The sequence below is a fragment of the Capsicum annuum genome, chromosome 1 (genome assembly GCF_002878395.1).
Source record: "Capsicum annuum cultivar UCD-10X-F1 chromosome 1, UCD10Xv1.1, whole genome shotgun sequence".
Lineage (NCBI taxonomy): Eukaryota > Viridiplantae > Streptophyta > Magnoliopsida > Solanales > Solanaceae > Capsicum > Capsicum annuum.
This window is the reverse complement of record NC_061111.1, coordinates 1623321-1631613: the sequence shown is the minus strand read 5'-3', so window position 1 is coordinate 1631613 and position 8293 is coordinate 1623321.

Genomic DNA, 8293 nt, shown 5'->3' with positions numbered 1-8293 from the left:
ATCAAAGTTAAGCTGCGATAAGTGCCTTTATGATCTATTTTTGGATCGTGACATGTTTGACCACAGATTTTCAATTCTTTTCTAAAAATCATATTTAGTGAATTTTGGATTGAAGTTTCTGAATATATCGATCATAGTTTTTTGAAAATATATTTCAATTTTTAAAAAATACACGAACATGACTTATACCCGTACTTTTAAAAATTTCGAAAATACTCATAAGTTTGACACAAAATTATTATTTTTATAATGAACTAGATAATAATACATTATCATCAGGACTATTCAAGGTGAGGTGCCTTGGTGTATGTTTTTTTGCGTATTATGTAGTTTTGATTGATGAGTCTCGTCGAGGTGTCAATGATAAGTTGGAGGTTTGGAGACAAACCCTAGAAGCTAAAGGATTCAGGTTGAGTAGGACCAAGACAGAGTACTTGGAGTGCAAGTTTAGTGACTCGAGGCAAGAGGACGATGTGGTAGTGAAGTTGGAGTCCCAGATGGTTTGTAAGAGGGATAATTTTAAGTACCTTGGGTCTATGATTAAGGTGGAATGGAGAGATTGATGGGGATGTCACTCACCGTATTGGGGAAGGTTAGTTGAAATGGAGGCTAGCCTCAGGAATTTTATGCGATAAGAAAGTGCCTCCCAAATTTAAAGGTAAATTCTACAGAGTTGCAATCCGACCGGCTATGTTATATGAGCGGAGTGTTGACCTGTAAAAAATTCTCACGTCCAGAAGTTGAAGGTGTCAGAGATGAGGATGTTACGTTGAATGTGTAGATTCACGAGGTCTGACATGATTAGGAATGAGATTATTCGGGAGAAGGTGGGAGTGACGCCGATGGAGGATAAGATTCGGGAAGTGAGGTTGAGATGGTTTGATCATGTGATGAGAAGGGACACGGATGTCCCAGTTCGTTGGTGTGAGAGGTTGGCCTTAGATGATTTCAAGCGGGGTAAGGCTAGACCGAAGAAATACTAGAGAGAGGTAATTAGATGTGACATAGAGCAGTTACAACTCACTGAGGACATAACCCTCGATGGGAAGGTTTGGAGAAAGAGTATTAGGATAGAGGGTTAAGGTGTGTGGTCGAGTCATAGGCAGTACTTAGGAGAGTTTGGTATAGCTTGGCTGGTAGTGCTAGGGTTGGGGGGAGGGGGTGTCCTCTGTTGGTTTACGTACTATATTTGTGTGGTTGTTGTACCTCTGTGTTTTTTATCATGTTGTATACTTGTGACGTTTGTCTATGGTCCTTTGTCTTGAGCCGGGGGTCTATTGGAAACAGTTTCTCTGCCTCTTCGGAGGTAGTGGTATGGACTGCGTACATTTTACCCTCCCCAGACTCCACGATGTGGGAACTTACTGGGTATGTTGTTGTTGTATAATACTACATTATCATAGGATCTAAACACGATATTTTATAAAAACTACTATAACATACAGTCAAACTTTTCTACAGTGGCAACGTTTGTCCAAAAATTTCATAGTTGTTATAGAGAAGTGTTGTTATATTTGCATATTGGTATTTGACGTTGAGGTCTGATGTAGTTATTATAAATAAAAACATGTAAAACTAAAAAAAAAATGAATATAAAAAAGACAAACATTAATAGTCTTTTCCTCATGAATATGTGAAATAATTGATGTACATCATTCAAATATAATTTTTTCTTTAGATATTTGACTTGAAATTTAGTATGTGCATGACATTAATGATGATTACCATAAATATTTTGATATTTTATTTATTACATATTATATTTCTTAAAAATATTATTATAACATATTTGAGTATATTATTATAGAGAGGTAGTTTTACAAAGAATGCACTATTATAACAGACATCATTATTGTTATAGGTAGAATGTGTCTCTATGGAGAAGTTAAATTATATCATGAAAAATTAGTTTCGAAGAAAACCAATTAGCTATAATAAAATAATATTATAATGAGGTGACATTGTAAAGAGGTTTGACTGTAATTACTAATTACAATTTGTTAAATTACAAGTAATTGCGAAGATCCATGGGTAGAAAAAAAGGAATAATAACAACGAATAGTAATATTTAATACACTCTTCTCATAATATATGAACAACCTCTTTACAATGCATTTTTAGATCATATGACCAGAAATGGTAGATATGGAGTTGGGGTCATAAATATATAAAAATTTGTATAAAATATAAGTATATCATATTTAGAATATATTTATTATTTACAGTTGTATACTTTTAATATAGGTATAATTCATTTTAATACATACTGTAGATTCTTTTAATAAAACAAGCATAACACGTTTAAGACACTCATATTAGCATAACACGTTTAAGACACTCATATTAATACACTATATTGCATGCATAATTCACTTTTAGTACTTAGTGTAATACATCTATATTGTATGTATAATTCGTTTTTAATCTTTAGTGCATTTTAAAAAAAAACAAAACAAATATAATTCATTTTAGTACACTTCTAGCAAATTTATATTGCATAAATAATTTACTTTTAATACATAATACAGTTGCTATAGATGTTAAATATTTTCTAAATATGATATATCTAGATAACAAATAAAAAATATATTTAAAAGCAATAAATCTATATCTATAATCTATATCTATATCTATAATCTATATCTATAATCTATAATCTATAATCTATAATCTATAATCTATAATATATTAAAAGTGTGAAGACCTTAGAAAGGTGAATTGGACTTTTTGCCCTTCATTAAAATACTCCGCTTTAGACAAAATCGTCACTATTTTTCCTAATATTTAAAAATTATAAATTAAGTAAATATATTTATGATAAAACCGTTGTTTATTAGAACTCCAAATTCCTAATATTAAGGAAACAATAAATATACTAATTAATATTAATGTTATAAATGGACACAATAGTGGGAAGAGTCCAAAACTTAGTAGGAGACCTTTTTTTGGGTAAAAATTCTCGTAGTTTTTTTCAAAAATCCAATACAGTTGATTTTTTTTCATTAATTTTTTTTATTTTAGATAAAAATATATTTTCACTTGTTTTTTCTTAAATTATTATATCATTATATTTATAATATTTACAATTAAGAAGTCCTAAAATATACGTTAAGCGAAAAAAGGGTAAGAAATTTTTGAAAATTAATAATTAAGGAGATTCTTTTGATAGGAATGTTTGTCCACTGTAAACTCTATTTGCATTTATGGAAATTTTTATAATTTGTAGCATAACTTTATGAAGAAACTAACAACTCTTGAACTAAATATTTCACATTAGAAAAATTAGAACATTTAAAATTTTACCATATATATGACTTTAATGTATGAAAAAATATAAATTATCAAAGTCTTGAATTACTATAAAACCTCAAGAGTCAGGAGTTCGCGCAGTTATATTACAACTTTCATCTCCGGCCAAGTTGGTGATACCATGTAAGATGGAGTACGTGAATTCGATAAGAAGGTTTTCGTTTAGATGATCCTCGTCCTACGGAGGTTTTCTTTTGCTCCTTACATTTGCAAACCTCCTCATCACTAACATAAATTTATCCCCTTTTCATCTTTTCCTCGTTCTCTTTCTTTTCTTCATTCTCTTATATTACTTTCAGATGAGACAATTTCATACTGAAATTGATTTTATGGCAATAATTGATGGATAACGTTACTTCTTTCTTTCTACTTGCATTATTATTGTATTGATCTACTTTAGTTGTGTAATAACCGTTTTTGTTTGCTAAGAAGAAGAAATATTAGTTCTTAATTCTGTAGTTATTATTTTATTTTTTGTTCTTTTGCATTCAAAACTGACTTTGGACATCAAGGATGAGAATTGAGATCATGTTTGCTAAAAAGAAGGAAAACTAAGTTCTTCATTATGTAATTAGTATTTTTTTTTTTTTGTTCAAAACAAGCTTTGGATATCAAGGATAAGGTCTTTACTAAAGGGCAGCCCATGCATTAAAATTTCCGATACGCGCAGGGTTTGAGGAAGAGTCACCACAAGGGTTAGGATAAGATTTTTACTAAGAAGAAGAAAATCTAAGTTCTGCATTGTGTAATTATTTGTATATATACGTGCTTAATAGTGCAGATTGATGATATTTGCACAATATCCATTGCCAAAGCCGAGGCTAAACAATGTTTCATGGAGGTTTCCCAACTTTCATGTTTGCAGAAGAGCTATCAAAGGACCTGGAGTTATTTGCAAAGCATGCTGGTCGTAAGTCCGCAAACATGGAAGATGTTATCGTTTCCGCACATTGGAATGATCACCTGGCTGCCACATGAAGTCCTTCTGCAATGACTCCAAAGCCAAAGAGCCCAATTTGGAGAGGAAGAGGAGGAAGAATTCTAAAGAGAAGGTAAGAGTTTCTTGAATTTTACTTCGTACTCCAAGAACGTACATTAGAGGTATGCATAGTTTTCCCATGTGTCCAGTAGCCTAATAGCTTGGTGAGACCGTCATCTGTGCAGCAACCACAACTTTTTTAAAGTAAAAGCTACTTCAACATAGTGCCTGAAGTGGAAGGATAGTAAAAACTTTTGGACTTGAACTTTAATGTTTCATTAGTCAGGGACAAGCTCACAAATTGGAGCATGGAATAGTATTAGAAAATATTGGTATCATGCTAGACACATAATATAGTTGTTGAGCAGCATTCGTTGTATGTTAATGTAGCACTTATGCACAAACAGAAAAATAATCAGTTGAGAAAAAGATTATTTTTTAAAAAAAAAATTAATAGTGCAAATTGATTTTTTTAACCTTTTTCGATCATGATTGATTCAACTATTTTCGTACAACCATATTTATCCATTATTTACTTTATGTATTAGTTAAGAATCAATAAATAATAGATGTAATTTACTCTAACATTCTTTAAGTATAATTAATGCAATGTCCTCAAAAAAGCATTGAGTGATGAGTAATATTTAATAGCGAAAATAAAATAATTAGAAAATAATGAATTATGCATTAATTTTTCAAATTGAATAAAAATTATTGAATATCTTATAGTAAAAATGCAACCAAGGGGTATTTTATATATAAAAAATAGCTTAGGATATTGCCCCACTATTCTCAAACTCTTTTTTTTGGGGTTTCTCGTGATAGGAGGTGTGCATGTGTTTAGCACTTCTAAAATGGATCCAAGCTAAATTGCTCAACTTATACTCATTAAGCATTAATTATTATCTTTTTGAAGATATCAATTGTAATTTAAGGGGTTATCAAAGCATTTTACTTATTTTATTTGTATCCTACATATTCACAAATATTATATAATTGACTAATTAAATTTTTCGCCTTTACATATTCAAAAGGTGTTGAATTTAATTATTATATTCATTTTTATTATTAAAATAAATATGATATTTAGTGTAACGTTTGAATTCATTAAGATAAGATGCACGCACAAGGCGCGTACAACTATATATATATATATATATATATATATATATATATATTATTTTTATAATATTCAAAATTAAGGAGTACTAAAATACTTTGGTAAGAGAATAATATATTTTAAAAATTGAAGAGTCCTAAATTATTTGGTAAAAAAAAATATATGGTAAGAAATATTTGAAGAGTTAATATTTAAGAAGTTCTAAAATATATGATAAGAATAAGAACTATTTTTCTCAAATTAAAAATTCAAACCAAATAATCTTCTTTTTACAAGACTTTTTCCTCTATAACAGCCCTAATGCTAATACATAAGCTTTTTATTGTACTAATAAGGTTCATCTATAAATTATGTAACATATTATAATATTTCCTAAACGTAACATACAACTTATTTTAATTTGATCACTTTGCAAGGTTACGAGATTGTTTTCCATTAAAGGTACAGTTACCGCTTTTTCATATACAGGTCTCACAAATCTAAAAGCTCAAGAAATTAATTATGTGGTATGTTTAGGATAGGTTTGAGTCCCCGCCTCCCTCAAATTGTAGGATGTAATCATGTAAAACCTTTGGATTAGGTAAAAAAGAAAATTATTAATGTTTAATGAAAGGTCAGACTACCGGAGTTCCAAATAATCAATTTTTATGTTTTGCAATTAATTTAATCTATTTTTTTTGTTCTTTCTTTTTATTTACTTGCAATTAAAATTATGGATAGTACATGTTTGTGGTAATGAGGTTCATAAACTTCGAATCTTTATTTTAGGCTTAAGTGATCGATAGCCCCTTAAACTTGTTTTGAAATTTCACTTGGACCCCTCAACTCAGTCTTGAACCTATTGAACACCTAAATTATTCAAATGTATACCTATTAGACACAAATTGTTGATGTGACATGGAAAATGTAACACACTTTCCTTAGGCGCGTTTTTGAGTATCAATTGATATTTTACTTTTATTTTTATTAAAAAAATTACACTTAAATTATTTTATTAATATAATTTTTTAATTTAAAAAAGAAAAAGAAAAGCACCTCCCCCCCTTTTCCTCCTTTTCAAAAAAAAACAACACAAACCCCCCCCCCCCCCCCCCCCCCCCCTCCAACCACTCCCCTTAGCTGTCGCAGACCACCCACCCCCTTTAGTCGTCCTTTTCTTCATCAGAAAAGTAAGGAATGCGTTTTCCGACGAGACTCGCCTGTAAGTTAAAAATCTTACTCCATCTATATTTTTCAGTCAATTTAGATCAACAAAGAGCGTAAAAATAAAAGAAAGATACACTCAAGAAACAAACAACAACAAGGCTAAATAACTGCACTTCAAATCACAAAACACAACCAAAATACTTACTTGCGGAGTGGTTAATTTGACTTTTGTTGATTTTAATTTTAATTGTGTAACTTTAAGAATTTTTTGGCGAGACTCGCCGGATTGGGGGTGGGTGGGTTGGAGAGGGGGGGTGAGAAGCTGGGTGTGTGTGGGGGGGGGAGGTATAAAGAGGTTTTCTTTTTAATTAAAATTAAATAAATATATTTAAAAGATATTTGCTTTTTTAAAAAATATAATTACTTTTTAATAATTGATTGAGCCCTCAATATCACATGACATTTTTTAATTGGTCGTTTTGCCATGTCACTGCAAGTGTGCTATGCACACTTCATAATATTTGCTGAATATTCAAAAATGTATAATAGAAGTAAATTTCTATACAATATAAGCGTTCAATAGGTACCAGTATTAGTTAAGGGGTTCAAGTGAAATTTTGAAACAAGTTTAAGAGATTATCGATGACTTAAGCCTTTATTTTATGTTATTTTCTTTTTTTAATCTTTTATTCTTCTTTGATTTTAGTCTATAAGAAATTCTTGTATAGTATGCAATCATCGTGATTACATATTTTTTTGGTTTTCCACTCGAAGTTCAATATCCATATAAGAATCTGACTAAATTCAGATTTGCACCGAAAAGTTTCACATTGATTTGATGGGAGCGGGGGAGGGGCGACTACAAAATATTAATATGTCATCAAGAAATATTGATTATGCAATTGATTTGTTGATTAATTCTTTATTTGATAATGATTATACTCTCTCTAGATTATATTTCATAGAGTGAATATAGTATGAATATTTGCTTTTTTCCTTTTGTATTGGCTACAAATTATTTTTAATTTTGCTGAAACAAAACTTAAAGTATGACATATATACTGGAGGCTACAAACACAATTCTATTCAACATTAAAAATTAGATTTACAATTGAATACTATCAAATATTCATCATATTATAAGAAAAGAAATAATCATTCATCGATTAATAAACACTTGTTATTGTAGTTTTAAGAAAATATGTTAAAACCACAATAATTTGTTTTTTTTATATTCAAAGATTATAGTTAACGTGATAGACACGTGCAACACACGTACACTTAGCTAGTATTTTATAAAACATACTAAATAGGTAATTTTTTCCCTAAACTTTAAAAAGAAACCGATAGCTGTAATTTGGCCGATAAACAATTTTCTAGAATATTTTGGGATTTCATTTTCAAAATTAGACAAATTTAATGGACAAAAAGATTTTGCAAAAGAAAATCCCAAAAAGTTTTCCCAATATCTATGGTCAAATGGTCTTTGAAAATTTGAGTTTTTGAAGTAGTGATTTTTAAAATTTGAATTTGTATTTGGACATACATTTTACTCGTAAAAAAGAATTGAAGTTTTATGAGTGGGAATTCCAAAACCCCCAAACTAGTTTGAGTCAATTTTGGGGAATTTGAAAACATCTGAAGATCATATTTTCAAAATTTGATTATTTTTTATGGTCAAACAAATATTTAAAGATAATATTTCAAATCTGATCCAAAATCTTTTCATGGTCAAACTA